Raw genomic sequence first — 19613 nt, 5'->3', positions numbered from 1 at the left:
TTAGACGATAAATATACTTTCTGTAAAAACTGAATCAAGAATTTGGTTATTGATAAGCAAACAAGCCCACATCTTTGCTTCCATAACCAAAGAATATGACTGTTTGTCTTTCCTTAAATGTAAAGTCATTATTCTTAGCAAAATAAGTAAGCTGAGAGGAAAAATTGATCAAAAAAATCAAATCACTTCTAAATGTCTTACAAAATAAAGTAATTGTTGGTGTTAGCACTTATGTAAAATTTTAAAGATGTAAGTTACCGGAATTGAAATGATGCAATATGAAACAAAACTTAATCATAAAGAAACGAAGAGTACAGAGTATGCTTCAATGTCAAGATATGGTGATGTCAAATTAACTGGGTATTTTTTGTATAAGTATTATGAGAAATGAGCATTTATTATGAAACTGTGCAGGTGATATAGTTATCCCTGTGAGCAAATATCACATTACAGAAGGTGGATGACAGACTTGGCAATTTGTTTCTTTTATGGTGTTTCATTTGGTAAATTTCATCTTCAAAATGGTAATTGACCCCGACGTGATTTGAACACGCAACCTTCTGATCTGGAGTCAGACGCGCTACCGTTGCACCACGAGGTCATTTATGAGCAATGGCTTGTTTACTGATTGCGGTGCTTTAGACGATAAATATACTTTCTGTAAAAACTGAATCAAGAATTTGGTTATTGATAAGCAAACAAGCCCACATCTTTGCTTCCATAACCAAAGAATATGACTGTTTGTCTTTCCTTAAATGTAAAGTCATTATTCTTAGCAAAATAAGTAAGCTGAAAGGAAAAATTGATCGAAAAAATCAAATTACTTCTAAATGTCTTACAAAATAAAGTAATTGTTGGTGTTAGCACTTATGTAAAATTTTGTAGATGTAAGTTACCGGAATTGAAATGATGCAATATGAAACAAAACTTAATCATAAAGAAACCAAGAGTACAGAGTATGCTTCAATGTCAAGATATGGTGATGTCAAATTAACTTGGTAATTTTTGTATAAGTATTATGAGAAATGAGCAGAATGGGCATTTATTATGAAACTGTGCAGGTGATATAGTTATCCCTGTGAGCAAATATCACATTACAGAAGGTGGATGACAGACTTGGTAATTTGTTTCTTTTATGGTGTTTCATTTGGTAAATTTCATATTCAAAATAGTAAATGACCCCTACGTGACTTGAACACGCAACCTTCTGATCTGGAGTCAGACGCGCTACCGTTGCGCCACGAGGTCATTTATGAGCAATGGTTTGTTTACTGATTGCGGTGCTTTAGACGATAAATATACTTTCTGTAAAAACTGAATCAAGAATTTGGTTATTGATAAGCAAACAAGCCCACATCTTTGCTTCCATAACCAAAGAATATGACTGTTTGTCTTTCCTTAAATGTAAAGTCATTATTCTTAGCAAAATAAGTAAGCTGAAAGGAAAAATTGATCAAAAAAATCAAATCACTTCTAAATGTCTTACAAAATAAAGTAATTGTTGGTGTTAGCACTTATGTAAAATTTTAAAGATGTAAGTTACCGGAATTGAAATGATGCAATATGAAACAAAACTTAATCATAAAGAAACGAAGAGTACAGAGTATGCTTCAATGTCAAGATATGGTGATGTCAAATTAACTGGGTATTTTTTGTATAAGTAATATGAGAAATGAGCATTTATTATGAAACTGTGCAGGTGATATATTTATACCTGTGAGCAAATATCACATTACAGAAGGTGGATGACAGACTTGGCAATTTGTTTCTTTTATGGTGTTTCATTTGGTAAATTTCATCTTCAAAATAGTAATTGACCCCGACGTGATTTGAACACGCAACCTTCTGATCTGGAGTCAGACGCACTACCGTTGCGTCACGAGGTCATTTTTGAGCAATGGTTTGTTTACTGATTGCAGTGCTTTAGACGATAAATATACTTTCTGTAAAAACTGAATCAAGAATTTGGTTATTGATAAGCAAACAAGCCCATATCTTTGCTTCCATAACCAAAGAATATGACTGTTTGTTTTTTCCTTAAATGTAGTCATTATTCTTAGCAAAATAAGTAAGCTGAAAGGAAAAATTTATCAAAAAAATCAAATTACTTCTAAATGTCTTACAAAATAAAGTAATTGTTGGTGTTAGCACTTATGTAAAATTTTGAAGTTGTAAGTGACCGGAATTGAAATGATGCAATATGAAACAAAACTTAATCATAAAGAAACCAAGAGTACAGAGTATGCTTCAATGTCAAGATATGGTGATGTCCAATTAACTGGGTATTTTTTGTATAAGTAATATGAGAAATGAGCATTTATTATGAAACTGTGCAGGTGATATAGTTATACCTGTGAGCAAATATCACATTACAGAAGGTGGATGACAGACTTGGCAATTTGTTTCTTTTATGGTGTTTCATTTGGTAAATTTCATCTTCAAAATGGTAATTGACCCCGTCGTGATTTGAACACGCAATCTTCTGATCTGGAGTCAGACGCATTACCGTTGCGCCACGAGGTCATTTATGAGCCACGGTTTGTTTACTGATTGCGGTGCTTTAGACGATAAATATACTTTCTGTAAAAACTGAATCAAGAATTTGGTTATTGATAAGCAAACAAGCCCACATCTTTGCTTCCATAACCAAAGAATATGACTGTTTGTCTTTCCTTAAATGTAGTCATTATTCTTAGCAAAATAAGTAAGCTGAAAGGAAAAATTAATAAAAAAAATCAAATTACTTCTAAATGTCTTACAAAATAAAGTAATTGTTGGTGTTAGCACTTATGTAAAATTTTGAAGTTGTAAGTGACCGGAATTGAAATGATGCAATATGAAACAAAACTTAATCATAAAGAAACCAAGAGTACAGAGTATGCTTCAATGTCAAGATATGGTGATGTCCAATTAACTGGGTATTTTTTGTATAAGTATTATGAGAAATGAGCATTTATTATGAAACTGTGCAGGTGATATAGTTATCCCTGTGAGCAAATATCACATTACAGAAGGTGGATGACAGACTTGGCAATTTGTTTCTTTTATGGTGTTTCATTTGGTAAATTTCATCTTCAAAATGGTTGTTGACCCCAACGTGATTTGAACACGCAACCTTCTGATCTGGAGTCAGACGCGCTACCGTTGCGCCACGAGGTCATTTATGAGCAATGGTTTGTTTACTGATTGCGGTGCTTTAGACGATAAATATACTTTCTGTAAAAACTGAATCAAGAATTTGGTTATTGATAAGCAAACAAGCCCACATCTTTGCTTCCATAACCAAAGAATATGACTGTTTGTCTTTCCTTAAATGTAGTCATTATTCTTAGCAAAATAAGTAAGCTGAAAGGAAAAATTTATCAAAAAAAATAAAATTACTTCTAAATGTCTTACAAAATAAAGTAATTGTTGGTGTTAGCACTTATGTAAAATTTTGAAGTTGTCTGTGACCGGAATTGAAATGATGCAATATGAAACAAAACTTAGTCATAAAGAAACCAAGAGTACAGAGTATGCTTCAATGTCAAGATATGGTGAAGTCCAATTAACTGGGTATTTTTTGTATAAGTATTATGAGAAATGAGCAGAATGGGCATTTATTATGAAACTGTGCAGGTGATATAGTTATCCCTGTGAGCAAATATCACATTACAGAAGGTGGATGACAGACTTGGCAATTTGTTTCTTTTATGGTGTTTCATTTGGTAAATTTTATCTTCAAAATGGTAATTGACCCTGACGTGAATTGAACACGCAACTTTCTGATCTGGAGTCAGATGCGCTACCGTTGCGCCACGAGGTCATTTATGAGCAATGTTTTGTTTACTGATTGCGGAGCTTTAGACGATAAATATACTTTCTGTAAAAACTGAATCAAGAATTTGGTTATTGATAAGCAAACAAGCCCACATCTTTGCTTCCATAACCAAAGAATATGACTGTTTGTCTTTCCTTAAATGTAGTCATTGTTCTTAGCAAAATAAGTAAGCTGAAAGGAAAAATTGATCAAAAAAATCAAATTACTTCTAAATGTCTTACAAAATAAAGTAATTGTTGGTGTTAGCACTTATGTAAAATTCTGAAGTTGTAAGTGACCGGAATTGAAATGATGCAATATGAAACAAAACTTAATCATAAAGAAACCAAGAGTACAGAGTATGCTTCAATGTCAAGATATGGTGATGTCAAATTAACTGGGTATTTTTTGTATAAGTATTATGAGAAATGAGCAGAATGGATATTTATTATGAAACTGTGCAGGTGATATAGTTATACCTGTGAGCAAATATCACATTACAGAAGGTGGATGACAGACTTGGCAATTTGTTTCTTTTATGGTGTTTCATTTGGTAAATTTCATCTTCAAAATAGTAAATGACCCCAATGTGATTTGAACACACAACCTTCTGATCTGGAGTCAGACATGCTACCATTGCGCCACGAGGTCACTTATATGCAGTGGCTTATTTACTGATTGTGGTGCTTAAGACTATCAATATACTTTCTGTAAATACTGAATCAAGAATATGATTATTGATAAGCAATCAAGCCCACATCCTTGCTTCCATAACCAAAGAATATGACTGTTTGTCTCCCCTTCAGTGCAAAGTCATTATTCTTCACAAAATAGGTAAGCTGAAAGGAAAAATTGATCAAAAAATCAAATTACTTCTATATGTCTTACAAAATAAAGTAATTGTTGGTGTTAGCACTTATGTAAAATTTTGAAGTTGTCTGTGACCGGAATTGAAATGATGCAATATGAAACAAAACTTAGTCATAAAGAAAGCAAGAGTACAGAGTATGCTTCAATGTCAAGATATGGTGATGTCCAATTAACTGGGTATTTTTTGTATAAGTATTATGAGAAATGAGCATTTATTATGAAACTGTGCAGGTGATATAGTTATCCCTGTGAGCAAATATCACATTACAGAAGGTGGATGACAGACTTAGCAATTTGTTTCTTTTATGGTGTTTCATTTGGTAAATTTCATCTTCAAAATGGTTATTGACCCCAACGTGATTTAAACACGCAACCTTCTGATCTGGAGTCAGACGCGCTACCGTTGCGCCACGAGGTCATTTATGAGCAATAGTTTGTTTACTGATTGCGGTGCTTTAGACGATAAATATACTTTCTGTAAAAACTGAATCAAGAATTTGGTTATTGATAAGCAAACAAGCCCACATCTTTGCTTCCATAACCAAAGAATATGACTGTTTGTCTTTCCTTAAATGTAGTCATTATTCTTAGCAAAATAAGTAAGCTGAAAGGAAAAATTGATCAAAAAAATCAAATTACTTCTTAATGTCTTACAAAATAAAGTAATTGTTGGTGTTAGCACTTATGTAAAATTTTGAAGTTGTAAGTGACCGGAATTGAAATGATGCAATATGAAACAAAACTTAATCATAAAGAAACCAAGAGTACAGAGTATGCTACAATGTCAAGATATGCTGATGTCAAATTAACTGGGTATTTTTTGTATAAGTATTATGAGAAATGATCAGAATGGATATTTATTATGAAACTGTGCAGGTGATATAGTTATACCTGTGAGCAAATATCACATTACAGAAGGTGGATGACAGACTTGGCAATTTGTTTCTTTTATGGTGTTTCATTTGGTAAATTTCATCTTCAAAATGGCAATTGACCACGACGTAAATTGAACACCCAATCTTCTGATCTAGAGTCAGACGCGCCACCGTTGCGCCACGAGGTCATTTATGAGCAATGGTTTCTTTACTGATTGCGGTGCTTTAGACGATAAATATACTTTCTTTAAAAACTGAATCAAGAATTTGTTTTTTGATAAGCTAACAAGCACACATCTTTGCTTCCATAACCAAAGAATATGACTGTTTGTCTTTCCTTAAATGTAAAGTCATTATTCTTAGCAAAATAAGTAAGCTGAAAGGAAAAATTGATCAAAAAAATCAAATTACTTCTATATGTCTTACAAAATAAAGTAATTGTTGGTGTTAGCACTTATGTAAAATGTTGAAGTTGTCTGTGACCGGAATTGAAATGATGCAATATGAAACAAAACTTAGTCATAAAGAAACCAAGAGTACAGAGTATGCTTCAATGTCAATATATGGTAATTTCCAATAAACTGGGTTATTTTTGCATAAGTATTATGAGAAATGAGCAGAATGGACATTTATTATGAAACTGTGCAGGTGATATAGTTATCCTTGTGAGCAAATATAACATTACAGAAGGTGGATGACAGACTTGGTAATTTGTTTCTTTTATGGAGTTTCATTTGGTAAATTTCATCTTCAAAATAGTAAATGACCCCGATGTGATTTGAACACACAACCTTCTGATCTGGAGTCAGACATGCTACCATTGCGCCACGAGGTCACTTATGTGCAGTGGCTTATTTACTGATTGTGGTGCTTAAGACTATCAATATACTTTCTGTAAATACTGAATCAAGAATTTGATTATTGATAAGCAATCAAGCCCACATCCTTGCTTCCATAACCAAAGAATATGACTGTTTGTCTCCCCTTCAGTGCAAAGTCATTATTCTTCACAAAATAGGTAAGCTGAAAGGAAAAATTGATCAAAAAATCAAATTACTTCTATATGTCTTACAAAATAAAGTAATTGTTGGTGTTAGCACTTATGTAAAATTTTGAAGTTGTCTGTGACCGGAATTGAAATGATGCATTATGAAACAAAACTTAGTCATAAAGAAAGCAAGAGTACAGAGATTGCTTCAATGTCAAGATATGGTAATTTCAAATTAACTGAGTATTTTTTGTATAAGTATTATGAGAAATGAGCAGAATGGACATTTATTATGAAACTGTGCAGGTGATATAGTTATACCTGTGAGCAAATATCCCATTACAGAAGGTGGATGACAGACTTGGCAATTTGTTTCTTTTATGGTGTTTCATTTGGTAAATTTCATCTTCAAAATGGCAATTGACTCCGACGTGATTTGAACACGCAACCTTCTGATATGGAGTCAGACATGCTACCATTGCGCCACGAGGTCACTTATGTGCAGTGGCTTATTTACTGATTGTGGTGCTTAAGACTATCAATATACTTTCTGTAAATACTGAATCAAGAATTTGATTATTGATAAGCAATCAAGCCCACATCCTTGCTTTCATAACCAAAGAATATGACTGTTTGTCTCCCCTTCAGTGCAAAGTCATTATTCTTCACAAAATAGGTAAGCTGAAAGGAAAAATTGATAAAAAAATCAAATTACTTCTATATGTCTTACAAAATAAAGTAATTGTTGGTGTTAGCACTTATGTAAAATTTTGAAGTTGTCTTTGACAGGAAATGAAACGATGCAATATGAAACAAAACTTAATCATAAAGAAACCAAGAGTACAGAGTATGCTTCAATGTCAAGATATGGTAATTTCAAATTAACTGGGTATTTTTTGTATAAGTATTATGAGAAATGAGCGGAATGGATATTTACTATGAAACTGTGCAGGTGATATAGTTATACCTGTGAGCAAATATCACATTACAGAAGGTGGATGACAGACTTGGCAATTTGTTTCTTTTATGGTGTTTCATTTGGTAAATTTCATCTTCAAAATGGCAACTGACCCCGACGTGAATTGAACACCCAATCTTCTGATCTAGGGTCAGACGCGCCACCGTTGCGCCACGAGGTCATTTATGAGCAATGGTTTCTTTAATGATTGCGGTGCTTTAGACGATAAATATACTTTCTTTAAAAACTGAATCAAGAATTTATTTTTTGATAAGCTAACAAGCACACATCTTTGCTTCCATAACCAAAGAATATGACTGTTTGTCTTTCCTTAAATGTAATGTCATTATTCTTAGCAAAATAAGTAAGCTGAAAGGAAAAATTGATCAAAAAAATCAAATTACTTCTATATGTCTTACAAAATAAAGTAATTGTTGGTGTTAGCACTTATGTAAAATTTTGAAGTTGTCTGTGACCGGAATTGAAATGATGCAATATGAAACAAAACTTAGTCATAAAGAAACCAAGAGTACAGAGTATGCTTCAATGTCAATATATGGTAATTTCCAATAAACTGGGTTATTTTTGCAAGAGTATTATGAGAAATGAGCAGAATGGACATTTATTATGAAACTGTGCAGGTGATATAGTTATCCTTGTGAGCAAATATAACATTACAGAAGGTGGATGACAGACCTGGTAATTTGTTTCTTTTATGGAGTTTCATTTGGTAAATTTCATCTTCAAAATAGTAAATGACCCCGATGTGATTTGAACACACAACCTTCTGATCTGGAGTTAGACATGCTACCATTGCGCCACGAGGTCACTTATGTGCAGTGGCTTAGTTACTGATTGTGGTGCTTAAGACTATCAATATACTTTCTGTAAATACTGAATCAAGAATTTGATTATTGATAAGCAATCAAGCCCACATCCTTGCTTCCATAACCACAGAATATGACTGTTTGTCTCCCCTTCAGTGCAAAGTCATTATTCTTCACAAAATAGGTAAGCTGAAAGGAAAAATTGATAAAAAAATCAAATTACTTCTATATGTCTTACAAAATAAAGTAATTGTTGGTGTTAGCACTTATGTAAAATTTTGAAGTTGTCTTTGACAGGAAATGAAACGATGCAATATGAAACAAAACTTAATCATAAAGAAACCAAGAGTACAGAGTATGCTTCAATGTCAAGATATGGTAATTTCCAATTAACTGGGTATTTTTTGTATAAGTATTATGAGAAATGAGCAGAATGGATATTTATTATGAAACTGTGCAGGTGATATAGTTATCCCTGTGAGCAAATATCACATTACAGAAGGTGGATGACAGACTTGGCAATTTGTTTCTTTTATGGTGTTTCATTTGGTAAATTTCATCTTCAAAATGGCAATTGACCCCGACGTGAATTGAACACCCAATCTTCTGATCTAGAGTCAGACGCGCCACCGTTGCGCCACAAGGTCATTTATGAGCAATGGTTTCTTTACTGATTGCGGTGCTTTAGACGATAAATATACTTTCTTTAAAAACTGAATCAAGAATTTGTTTTTTGATAAGCTAACAAGCACACATCTTTGCTTCCATAGCCAAAGAATATGACTGTTTGTCTTTCCTTAAATGTAAAGTCATTATTCTTAGCAAAATAAGTAAGCTGAAAGGAAAAATTGATCAAAAAAATCAAATTACTTCTATATGTCTTACAAAATAAAGTAATTGTTGGTGTTAGCACTTATGTAAAATTTTGAAGTTGTCTGTGACCGGAATTGAAATGATGCAATATGAAACAAAACTTAGTCATAAAGAAACCAAGAGTACAGAGTATGCTTCAATGTCAATATATGGTAATTTCCAATAAACTGGGTTATTTTTGCAAGAGTATTATGAGAAATGAGCAGAATGGACATTTATTATGAAACTGTGCAGGTGATATAGTTATCCTTGTGAGCAAATATAACATTACAGAAGGTGGATGACAGACTTGGTAATTTGTTTCTTTTATGGAGTTTCATTTGGTAAATTTCATCTTCAAAATAGTAAATGACCCCGATGTGATTTGAACACACAACCTTCTGATCTGGAGTTAGACATGCTACCATTGCGCAACGAGGTCACTTATGTGCAGTGGCTTAGTTACTGATTGTGGTGCTTAAGACTATCAATATACTTTCTGTAAATACTGAATCAAGAATTTGATTATTGATAAGCAATCAAGCCCACATCCTTGCTTCCATAACCAAAGAATATGACTGTTTGTCTCCCCTTCAGTGCAAAGTCATTATTCTTCACAAAATAGGTAAGCTGAAAGGAAAAATTGATAAAAAAATCAAATTACTTCTATATGTCTTACAAAATAAAGTAATTGTTGGTGTTAGCACTTATGTAAAATTTTGAAGTTGTCTTTGACAGGAAATGAAACGATGCAATATGAAACAAAACTTAATCATAAAGAAACCAAGAGTACAGAGTATGCTTCAATGTCAAGATATGGTAATTTCCAATTAACTGGGTATTTTTTGTATAAGTATTATGAGAAATGAGCAGAATGGACATTTATTATGAAACTGTGCAGGTGATATAGTTATACCTGTGAGCAAATATCCCATTACAGAAGGTGGGTGACAGACTTGGCAATTTGTTTCTTTTATGGTGTTTCATTTGGTAAATTTCATCTTCAAAATGGCAATTGACCCCGACGTGATTTGAACACGCAATTTTCTGATCTAGAGTCAGACGCGCCACCGTTGCGCCACGAGGTCATTTATGAACAGTGATTTGTTTACTGATTGCGGTGCTTTAGACGATAAATATACTTTCTTTAAAAACTGAATCAAGAATTTGTTTTTTGATAAGCAAACAAGCCCACATCTTTGCTTCCATAACCAAAGAATATGACTGTTTGTCTTTCCTTAAATGGAAAGTCATTATTCTTAGCAAAATAAGTAAGCTGAAAGGAAAAATTGATCAAAAAAATCAAATTACTTCTATATGTCTTACAAAATAAAGTAATTGTTGGTGTTAGCACATATGTAAAATTTTGAAGTTGTCTGTGACCGGAATTGAAATGTTGCAATATAAAACAAAACTTAGTCATAAAGAAACCAAGAGCACAGAGTATGCTTCAATGTCAATATATGGTAATTTCCAATAAACTGGGTTATTTTTGCATAAGTATTTTGAGAAATGAGCAGAATGGACATTTATTATGAAACTGTGCAGGTGATATAGTTATCCCTGTGAGCAAATATCACATTACAGAAGGTGGATGACAGACTTGGCAATTTGTTTCTTTTATGGTGTTTCATTTGGTAAATTTCATCTTCAAAATGGCAATTGACCCTGACGTGAATTGAACACGCAAACTTCTGATCTGGAGACAGACACTCTACCGTTGCACCACGAGGTCACTTATGCGCAGTGGCTTATTTACTGATTGTGGTGCTTTAGACTATCAATATACTTTCTGTAAATACTGAATCAAGAATTTGGTTATTGATAAACAAACAAGCCCACATCTTTGCTTCCATAACCAAAGAATATGACTGTTTGTCTTTCCTTAAATGTGAAGTCATTATTCTTAGCAAAATAAGTAAGCTGAAAGGAAAAATTGATCAAAAAAATCAAATTACTTCTATATGTCTTACAAAATAAAGTATTTGTTGGTGTTAGCACTTATGGAAAATTTTGAAGTTGTCTGTGACCGGAATTGAAATGATGCAATATGAAACAAAACTTAGTCATAAAGAAACCAAGAGTACAGAGTATGCTTCAATGTCAATATATGGTAATTTCCAATAAACTGGGTTATTTTTGCATAAGTATTTTGAGAAATGAGCAGAATGGACATTTATTATGAAACTGTGCAGGTGATATAGTTATCCCTGTGAGCAAATATCACATTACAGAAGGTGGTTGACAGACTTGGCAATTTGTTTCTTTTATGGTGTTTCATTTGGTAAATTTCATCTTCAAAATGGCAATTGACCCTGACGTAAATTGAACACGCAACCTTCTGATCTGGAGTCAGACACTCTACCGTTGCACCACGAGGTCACTTAAGAGCAGTGGCTTATTTACTGATTGTGGTGCTTTAGACTATCAATATACTTTCTGTAAATACTGAATCAAGAATTTGGTTATTGATAAACAAACAAGCCCACATCTTTGCTTCCATAACCAAAGAATATGACTGTTTGTCTTTCCTTAAATGTAAAGTCATTATTCTTAGCAAAATAAGTAAGCTGAAAGGAAAAATTGATCCAAAAAAAATCAAATTACTTCTATATGTCTTACAAAATAAAGTAATTGTTGGTGTTAGCACTTATGGAAAATTTTGAAGTTGTCTGTGACCGGAATTGAAATGATGCAATATGAAACAAAACTTAGTCATAAAGAAACCAAGAGTACAGAGTATGCTTCAATGTCAATATATGGTAATTTCCAATAAACTGGGTTATTTTTGCATAAGTATTATGAGAAATGAGCAGAATGAACATTTATTATGAAACTATGCAGGTGATATAATTATACCTGTGAGCAAATATCACATTACAGAAGGTGGATGACAGACTTGGCAATTTGTTTCTTTTATGGTGTTTCATTTGGTAAATTTCATCTTCAAAATGGTAATAGACCCCGACGTGATTTGAACACGCAATATTCTGATCTAGAGCCAGACGCGCCACCGTTGCGCCACAAAGTCATTTATGAGCAATGGTTTCTTTACTGATTGCGGTGCTTTAGACGATAAATATACTTTCTGTAAAAACTGAATCAAGAATTTTGTTATTGATAAGCAAACAAGCCCACATCTTTGCTTCCATAACCAAAGAATATGACTGTTTGTCTTTCCTTAAATGTAAAGTCATTATTCTTAGCAAAATAAGTAAGCTGAAAGGAAAAATTGATCAAAAAATCAAATTACTTCTATATGTCTTACAAAGTAAAGTAATTGTTGGTGTTAGCACTTATGTATAATTTTGAAGTTGTCTTTGACAGGAAATGAAACGATGCAATATGAAACAAAACTTAATCATAAAGAAACCAAGAGTACAGAGTATGCTTCAATGTCAAGATATGGTAATTTCCAATTAACTGGGTATTTTTTGTATAAGTATTATGAGAAATGAGCAGAATGGATATTTATTATGAAACTGTGCAGGTGATATAGTTATACCTGTGAGCAAATATCACATTACAGAAGGTGGATGACAGACTTGGCAATTTGTTTCTTTTATGGTGTTTCATTTGGTAAATTTCATCTTCAAAATGGCAATTGACCCCGACGTGATTTGAACACGCAATCTTCTGATCTGGAGTCAGACATGCTACCATTGCGCCACGAGGTCATTTATGTGCAGTGGCTTATTTACTGATTGTGGTGCTTAAGACTATCAATATACTTTCTGTAAATACTGAATCAAGAATTTGATTATTGATAAGCAATCAAGCCCACATCCTTGCTTCCATAACCAAAGAATATGACTGTTTGTCTCCCCTTCAGTGCAAAGTCATTATTCTTCACAAAATAGGTAAGCTGAAAGGAAAAATTGATCAAAAAATCAAATTACTTCTATATGTCTTACAAAATAAAGTAATTGTTGGTGTTAGCACTTATGTAAAATTTTGAAGTTGTCTTTGACCGGAAATGAAACGATGCAATATGAAACAAAACTTAATCATAAAGAAACCAAGAGTACAGAGTATGCTTCAATGTCAATATATGGTAATTTCCAATTAACTGGGTTATTTTTGCATAAGTATTATGAGAAATGAGCAGAATGGACATTTATTATGAAACTGTGCAGGTGATATAGTTAAACCTGTGAGCAAATATCACATTACAGAAGGTGGATGACAGACTTGGCAATTTGTTTCTTTTATGGTGTTTCATTTGGTAAATTTCATCTTCAAAATGGTAATTGACCCCGACGTGATTTGAACATGCAATATTCTGATCTAGAGCCAGACGCGCCACCGTTGCGCCACAAGGTCATTTATGAGCAATGGTTTCTTTACTGATTGCGGTGCTTTAGACGATAAATATACTTTCTGTAAAAACTGAATCAAGAATTTTGTTATTGATAAGCAAACAAGCCCACATCTTTGCTTCCATAACCAAAGAATATGACTGTTTGTCTTTCCTTAAATGTAAAGTCATTATTCTTAGCAAAATAAGTAAGCTGAAAGGAAAAATTGATCAAAAAATCTAATTACTTCTATATGTCTTACAAAGTAAAGTAATTGTTGGTGTTAGCACTTATGTATAATTTTGAAGTTGTCTTTGACAGGAAATGAAACGATGCAATATGAAACAAAACTTAATCATAAAGAAACCAAGAGTACAGAGTATGCTTCAATGTCAAGATATGGTAATTTCCAATTAACTGGGTATTTTTTGTATAAGTATTATGAGAAATGAGCAGAATGGATATTTATTATGAAACTGTGCAGGTGATATAGTTATACCTGTGAGCAAATATCACATTACAGAAGGTGGATGACAGACTTGGCAATTTGTTTCTTTTATGGTGTTTCATTTGGTAAATTTCATCTTCAAAATGGCAATTGACCCCGACGTGAATTGAACACCCAATCTTATGATCTAGAGTCAGATGCGCCACCGTTGCGCCACGAGGTCATTTATGAGCAATGTTTTCTTTACTGATTGCGGTGCTTTAGACGATAAATATACTTTCTTTAAAAACTGAATCAAGAATTTGTTTTTTGATAAGCTAAAAAGCGCACATCTTTGCTTCCATAACCAAAGAATATGACTGTTTGTCTTTCCTTAAATGTAAAGTCATTATTCTTAGCAAAATAAGTAAGCTGAAAGGAAAAATTGATCAAAAAAATCAAATTACTTCTATATGTCTTACAAAATAAAGTAATTGTTGGTGTTAGCACTTATGTAAAATTTTGAAGTTGTCTGTGACCGGAATTGAAATGATGCATTATGAAACAAAACTTAGTCATAAAGAAAGCAAGAGTACAGAGTATGCTTCAATGTCAATATATGGTAATTTCCAATAAACTGGGTATTTTTTGTATAAGTATTATGAGAAATGAGCAGAATGGACATTTATTATGAAACTGTGCAGGTGATATAGTTATACCTGTGAGCAAATATCCCATTACAGAAGGTGGATGACAGACTTGGCAATTTGTTTCTTTTATGGTGTTTCATTTGGTAAATTTCATCTTCAAAATGGCAATTGACCCCGACGTGATTTGAACACGCAATTTTCTGATCTAGAGTCAGACGCGCCACCGTTGCGCTACGAGGTCATTTATGAACAGTGATTTGTTTACTGATTGCGGTGCTTTAGACGATAAATATACTTTCTTTAAAAACTGAATCAAGAATTTGTTTTTTGATAAGCAAACAAGCCCACATCTTTGCTTCCATAACCAAAGAATATGACTGTTTGTCTTTCCTTAAATGTAAAGTCATTATTCTTAGCAAAATAAGTAAGCTGAAAGGAAAAATTGATCAAAAAATCTAATTACTTCTATATGTCTTACAAAGTAAAGTAATTGTTGGTGTTAGCACTTATGTATAATTTTGAAGTTGTCTTTGACAGGAAATGAAACGATGCAATATGAAACAAAACTTAATCATAAAGAAACCAAGAGTACAGAGTATGCTTCAATGTCAAGATATGGTAATTTCCAATTAACTGGGTATTTTTTGTATAAGTATTATGAGAAATGAGCAGAATGGATATTTATTATGAAACTGTGCAGGTGATATAGTTATACCTGTGAGCAAATATCACATTACAGAAGGTGGATGACAGACTTCGCAATTTGTTTCTTTTATGGTGTTTCATTTGGTAAATTTCATCTTCAAAATGGCAATTGACCCCGACGTGAATTGAACACCCAATCTTCTGATCTAGAGTCAGACGCGCCACCGTTGCGCCACGAGGTCATTTATGAGCAATGTTTTCTTTACTGATTGCGGTGCTTTAGACGATAAATATACTTTCTTTAAAAACTGAATCAAGAATTTGTTTTTTGATAAGCTAAAAAGCGCACATCTTTGCTTCCATAACCAAAGAATATGACTGTTTGTCTTTCCTTAAATGTAAAGTCATTATTCTTAGCAAAATAAGTAAGCTGAAAGGAAAAATTGATCAAAAAAATCAAATTACTTCTATATGTCTTACAAAATAAAGTAATTGTTGGTGTTAGCACTTATGTAAAATTTTGAAGTTGTCTGTGACCGGAATTGAAATGATGCAATATGAAACAAAACTTAGTCATAAAGAAACCAAGAGTACAGAGTATGCTTCAATGTCAATATATGGTAATTTCCAATAAACTGGGTTATTTTTGCATAAGTATTTTGAGAAATGAGCAGAATGGACATTTATTATGAAACTGTGCAGGTGATATAGTTATCCTTGTGAGCAAATATAACATTACAGAAGGTGGATGACAGACTTGGTAATTTGTTTCTTTTATGGTGTTTCATTTGGTAAATTTCATCTTCAAAATAGTAAATGACCCCGATGTGATTTGAACACACAACCTTCTGATCTGGAGTCAGACATGCTACCATTGCGCCACGAGGTCACTTATGTGCAGTGGCTTATTTACTGATGGTGGTGCTTAAGACTATCAATATACTTTCTGTAAATACTGAATCAAGAATTTGATTATTGATAAGCAATCAAGCCCACATCCTTGCTTCCATAACCAAAGAATATGACTGTTTGTCTCCCCTTCAGTGCAAAGTCATTATTCTTCACAAAATAGGTAAGCTGAAAGGAAAAATTGATCAAAAAATCAAATTACTTCTATATGTCTTACAAAATAAAGTAATTGTTGGTGTTAGCACTTATGTAAAATTTTGAAGTTGTCTTTGACAGGAAATGAAACGATGCAATATGAAACAAAACTTAATCATAAAGAAACCAAGAGTACAGAGTATGCTTCAATGTCAAGATATGGTAATTTCCAATTAACTGGGTATTTTTTGTATAAGTATTATGAGAAATGAGCAGAATGGATATTTATTATGAAACTGTGCAGGTGATATAGTTATACCTGTGAGCAAATATCACATTACAGAAGGTGGATGACAGACTTGGCAATTTGTTTCTTTTATGGTGTTTCATTTGGTAAATTTAATCTTCAAAATGGCAATTGACCCCGACGTGAATTGAACACCCAATCTTCTGATCTAGAGTCAGACGTGCCACCGTTGCGCCACGAGGTCATTTATGAGCAATGGTTTCTTTACTGATTGCGGTGCTTTAGACGATAAATATACTTTCTTTAAAAACTGAATCAAGAATTTGTTTTTTGATAAGCTAAAAAGCGCACATCTTTGCTTCCATAACCAAAGAATATGACTGTTTGTCTTTCCTTAAATGTAAAGTCATTATTCTTAGCAAAATAAGTAAGCTGAAAGGAAAAATTGATCAAAAAAAATCAAATTACTTCTATATGTCTTACAAAATAAAGTAATTGTTGGTGTTAGCAATTATGTAAAATTTTGAAGTTGTCTGTGACCGGAATTGAAATGATGCATTATGAAACAAAACTTAGTCATAAAGAAAGCAAGAGTACAGAGTATGCTTCAATGTCAATATATGGTAATTTCCAATAAACTGGGTATTTTTTGTATAAGTATTATGAGAAATGAGCAGAATGGACATTTATTATGAAACTGTGCAGGTGATATAGTTATACCTGTGAGCAAATATCCCATTACAGAAGGTGGATGACAGACTTGGCAATTTGTTTCTTTTATGGTGTTTCATTTGGTAAATTTCATCTTCAAAATGGCAATTGACCCCGACGTGATTTGAACACGCAATTTTCTGATCTAGAGTCAGACGCGCCACCGTTGCGCCACGAGGTCATTTATGAACAGTGATTTGTTTACTGATTGCGGTGCTTTAGACGATAAATATACTTTCTTTAAAAACTGAATCAAGAATTTGTTTTTTGATAAGCAAACAAGCCCACATCTTTGCTTCCATAACCAAAGAATATGACTGTTTGTCTTTCCTTAAATGTAAAGTCATTATTCTTAGCAAAATAAGTAAGCTGAAAGGAAAAATTGATCAAAAAAATCAAATTACTTCTATATGTCTTACAAAATAAAGTAATTGTTGGTGTTAGCACATATGTAAAATTTTGAAGTTGTCTGTGACCGGAATTGAAATGTTGCAATATAAAACAAAACTTAGTCATAAAGAAACCAAGAGTACAGAGTATGCTTCAATGTCAATATATGGTAATTTCCAATAAACTGGGTTATTTTTGCATAAGTATTTTGAGAAATGAGCAGAATGGACATTTATTATGAAACTGTGCAGGTGATATAGTTATCCTTGTGAGCAAATATAACATTACAGAAGGTGGATGACAGACTTGGTAATTTGTTTCTTTTATGGAGTTTCATTTGGTAAATTTCATCTTCAAAATAGTAAATGACCCCGATGTGATTTGAACACGCAATTTTCTGATCTAGAGTCAGACGCGCCACCGTTGCGCCACGAGGTCATTTATGAACAGTGATTTGTTTACTGATTGCGGTGCTTTAGACGATAAATATACTTTCTTTAAAAACTGAATCAAGAATTTGTTTTTTGATAAGCAAACAAGCCCACATCTTTGCTTCCATAACCAAAGAATATGACTGTTTGTCTTTCCTTAAATGTAAAGTCATTATTCTTAGCAAAATAAGTAAGCTGAAAGGAAAAATTGATCAAAAAAATCAAATTACTTCTATATGTCTTACAAAATAAAGTAATTGTTGGTGTTAGCACATATGTAAAATTTTGAAGTTGTCTGTGACCGGAATTGAAATGTTGCAATATAAAACAAAACTTAGTCATAAAGAAACCAAGAGTACAGAGTATGCTTCAATGTCAATATATGGTAATTTCCAATAAACTGGGTTATTTTTGCATAAGTATTTTGAGAAATGAGCAGAATGGACATTTATTATGAAACTGTGCAGGTGATATAGTTATCCCTGTGAGCAAATATCACATTACAGAAGGTGGATGACAGACTTGGCAATTTGTTTCTTTTATGGTGTTTCATTTGGTAAATTTCATCTTCAAAATGGCAATTGACCCTGACGTAAATTGAACACGCAACCTTCTGATCTGGAGTCAGACACTCTACCGTTGCACCACGAGGTCACTTATGTGCAGTGGCTTATTTACTGATTGTGGTGCTTTAGACTATCAATATACTTTCTGTAAATACTGAATCAAGAATTTGGTTATTGATAAACAAACAAGCCCACATCTTTGCTTCCATAACCAAAGAATATGACTGTTTGTCTTTCCTTAAATGTAAAGTCATTATTCTTAGCAAAATAAGTAAGCTGAAAGGAAAAATTGATCCAAAAAAATCAAATTACTTCTATATGTCTTACAAAATAAAGTAATTGTTGGTGTTAGCACTTATGGAAAATTTTGAAGTTGTCTGTGACCGGAATTGAAATGATGCGATATGAAACAAAACTTAGTCATAAAGAAACCAAGAGTACAGAGTATGCTTCAATGTCAATATATGGTAATTTCCAATAAACTGGGTTATTTTTGCATAAGTATTATGAGAAATGAGCAGAATGAACATTTATTATGAAACTATGCAGGTGATATAATTATACCTGTGAGCAAATATCACATTACAGAAGGTGGATGACAGACTTGGTAATTTGTTTCTTTTATGGTGTTTCATTTGGTAAATTTCATCTTCAAAATAGCAATTGACCCCAACGTGAATTGAACACGCAATCTTCTGATCTGGAGTCAGACACGCTACCGTTTCACCACGAGGTCACTTATGAGCAGTCGCTTATTTACTGATTGTGGTGCTTTAGACTACCAATATACTTTCTGTAAATACTGAATCAAGAATTTGGTTATTGATAAGCAATCAAGCCCAAATCCTTGCTTCCATAACCAAAGAATATGACTGTTTGTCTCCCCTTCAGTGCAAAGTCATTATTCTTAACAAAATAGGTAAGCTGAAAGGAAAAATTGATCAAAAAAGTCAAGTTACTTCTAAATGTCTTACAAAATAAAGTAATTGTTGGTGTTAGCACTTATGTAAAATTTTGAAGTTGTCTTTGACCGGA

At 32.8% G+C, this 19613-nt stretch overlaps 12 non-coding genes across 12 annotated transcripts; all 12 read right to left on the bottom strand.

The window, feature by feature from the left end:
* Positions 1–529: 529 nt before the first annotated feature.
* On the bottom strand, positions 530–601 carry TRNAW-CCA (transfer RNA tryptophan (anticodon CCA)). Its single transcript has one exon. It is a non-coding gene; the product is annotated as a tRNA-Trp (tRNA).
* A 575-nt stretch (positions 602–1176) lies between these two features.
* TRNAW-CCA (transfer RNA tryptophan (anticodon CCA)) lies at positions 1177–1248 on the bottom strand. The gene has a single exon. It is a non-coding gene; the product is annotated as a tRNA-Trp (tRNA).
* A 566-nt stretch (positions 1249–1814) lies between these two features.
* Positions 1815–1886, bottom strand: TRNAW-CCA (transfer RNA tryptophan (anticodon CCA)). Its single transcript has one exon. It is a non-coding gene; the product is annotated as a tRNA-Trp (tRNA).
* Positions 1887–3087: 1201 nt separating this feature from the next.
* TRNAW-CCA (transfer RNA tryptophan (anticodon CCA)) lies at positions 3088–3159 on the bottom strand. The gene has a single exon. It is a non-coding gene; the product is annotated as a tRNA-Trp (tRNA).
* Positions 3160–3733: 574 nt separating this feature from the next.
* Positions 3734–3805, bottom strand: TRNAW-CCA (transfer RNA tryptophan (anticodon CCA)). Its single transcript has one exon. It is a non-coding gene; the product is annotated as a tRNA-Trp (tRNA).
* A 573-nt stretch (positions 3806–4378) lies between these two features.
* On the bottom strand, positions 4379–4450 carry TRNAW-CCA (transfer RNA tryptophan (anticodon CCA)). The gene has a single exon. It is a non-coding gene; the product is annotated as a tRNA-Trp (tRNA).
* A 565-nt stretch (positions 4451–5015) lies between these two features.
* Positions 5016–5087, bottom strand: TRNAW-CCA (transfer RNA tryptophan (anticodon CCA)). Its single transcript has one exon. It is a non-coding gene; the product is annotated as a tRNA-Trp (tRNA).
* Positions 5088–6307: 1220 nt separating this feature from the next.
* TRNAW-CCA (transfer RNA tryptophan (anticodon CCA)) lies at positions 6308–6379 on the bottom strand. The gene has a single exon. It is a non-coding gene; the product is annotated as a tRNA-Trp (tRNA).
* Positions 6380–6953: 574 nt separating this feature from the next.
* TRNAW-CCA (transfer RNA tryptophan (anticodon CCA)) lies at positions 6954–7025 on the bottom strand. The gene has a single exon. It is a non-coding gene; the product is annotated as a tRNA-Trp (tRNA).
* Positions 7026–8246: 1221 nt separating this feature from the next.
* Positions 8247–8318, bottom strand: TRNAW-CCA (transfer RNA tryptophan (anticodon CCA)). The gene has a single exon. It is a non-coding gene; the product is annotated as a tRNA-Trp (tRNA).
* Positions 8319–12774: 4456 nt separating this feature from the next.
* TRNAW-CCA (transfer RNA tryptophan (anticodon CCA)) lies at positions 12775–12846 on the bottom strand. The gene has a single exon. It is a non-coding gene; the product is annotated as a tRNA-Trp (tRNA).
* Positions 12847–16006: 3160 nt separating this feature from the next.
* TRNAW-CCA (transfer RNA tryptophan (anticodon CCA)) lies at positions 16007–16078 on the bottom strand. The gene has a single exon. It is a non-coding gene; the product is annotated as a tRNA-Trp (tRNA).
* Between the last annotated feature and the right edge of the window lie 3535 nt (positions 16079–19613).

The sequence above is a fragment of the Pseudophryne corroboree genome, chromosome 6, assembly GCF_028390025.1.
Source record: "Pseudophryne corroboree isolate aPseCor3 chromosome 6, aPseCor3.hap2, whole genome shotgun sequence".
NCBI classification, from domain to species: domain Eukaryota; kingdom Metazoa; phylum Chordata; class Amphibia; order Anura; family Myobatrachidae; genus Pseudophryne; species Pseudophryne corroboree.
The sequence above is the reverse complement of the archived record's forward strand: the minus strand, read 5'-3'. Positions and strand labels throughout refer to the sequence as shown.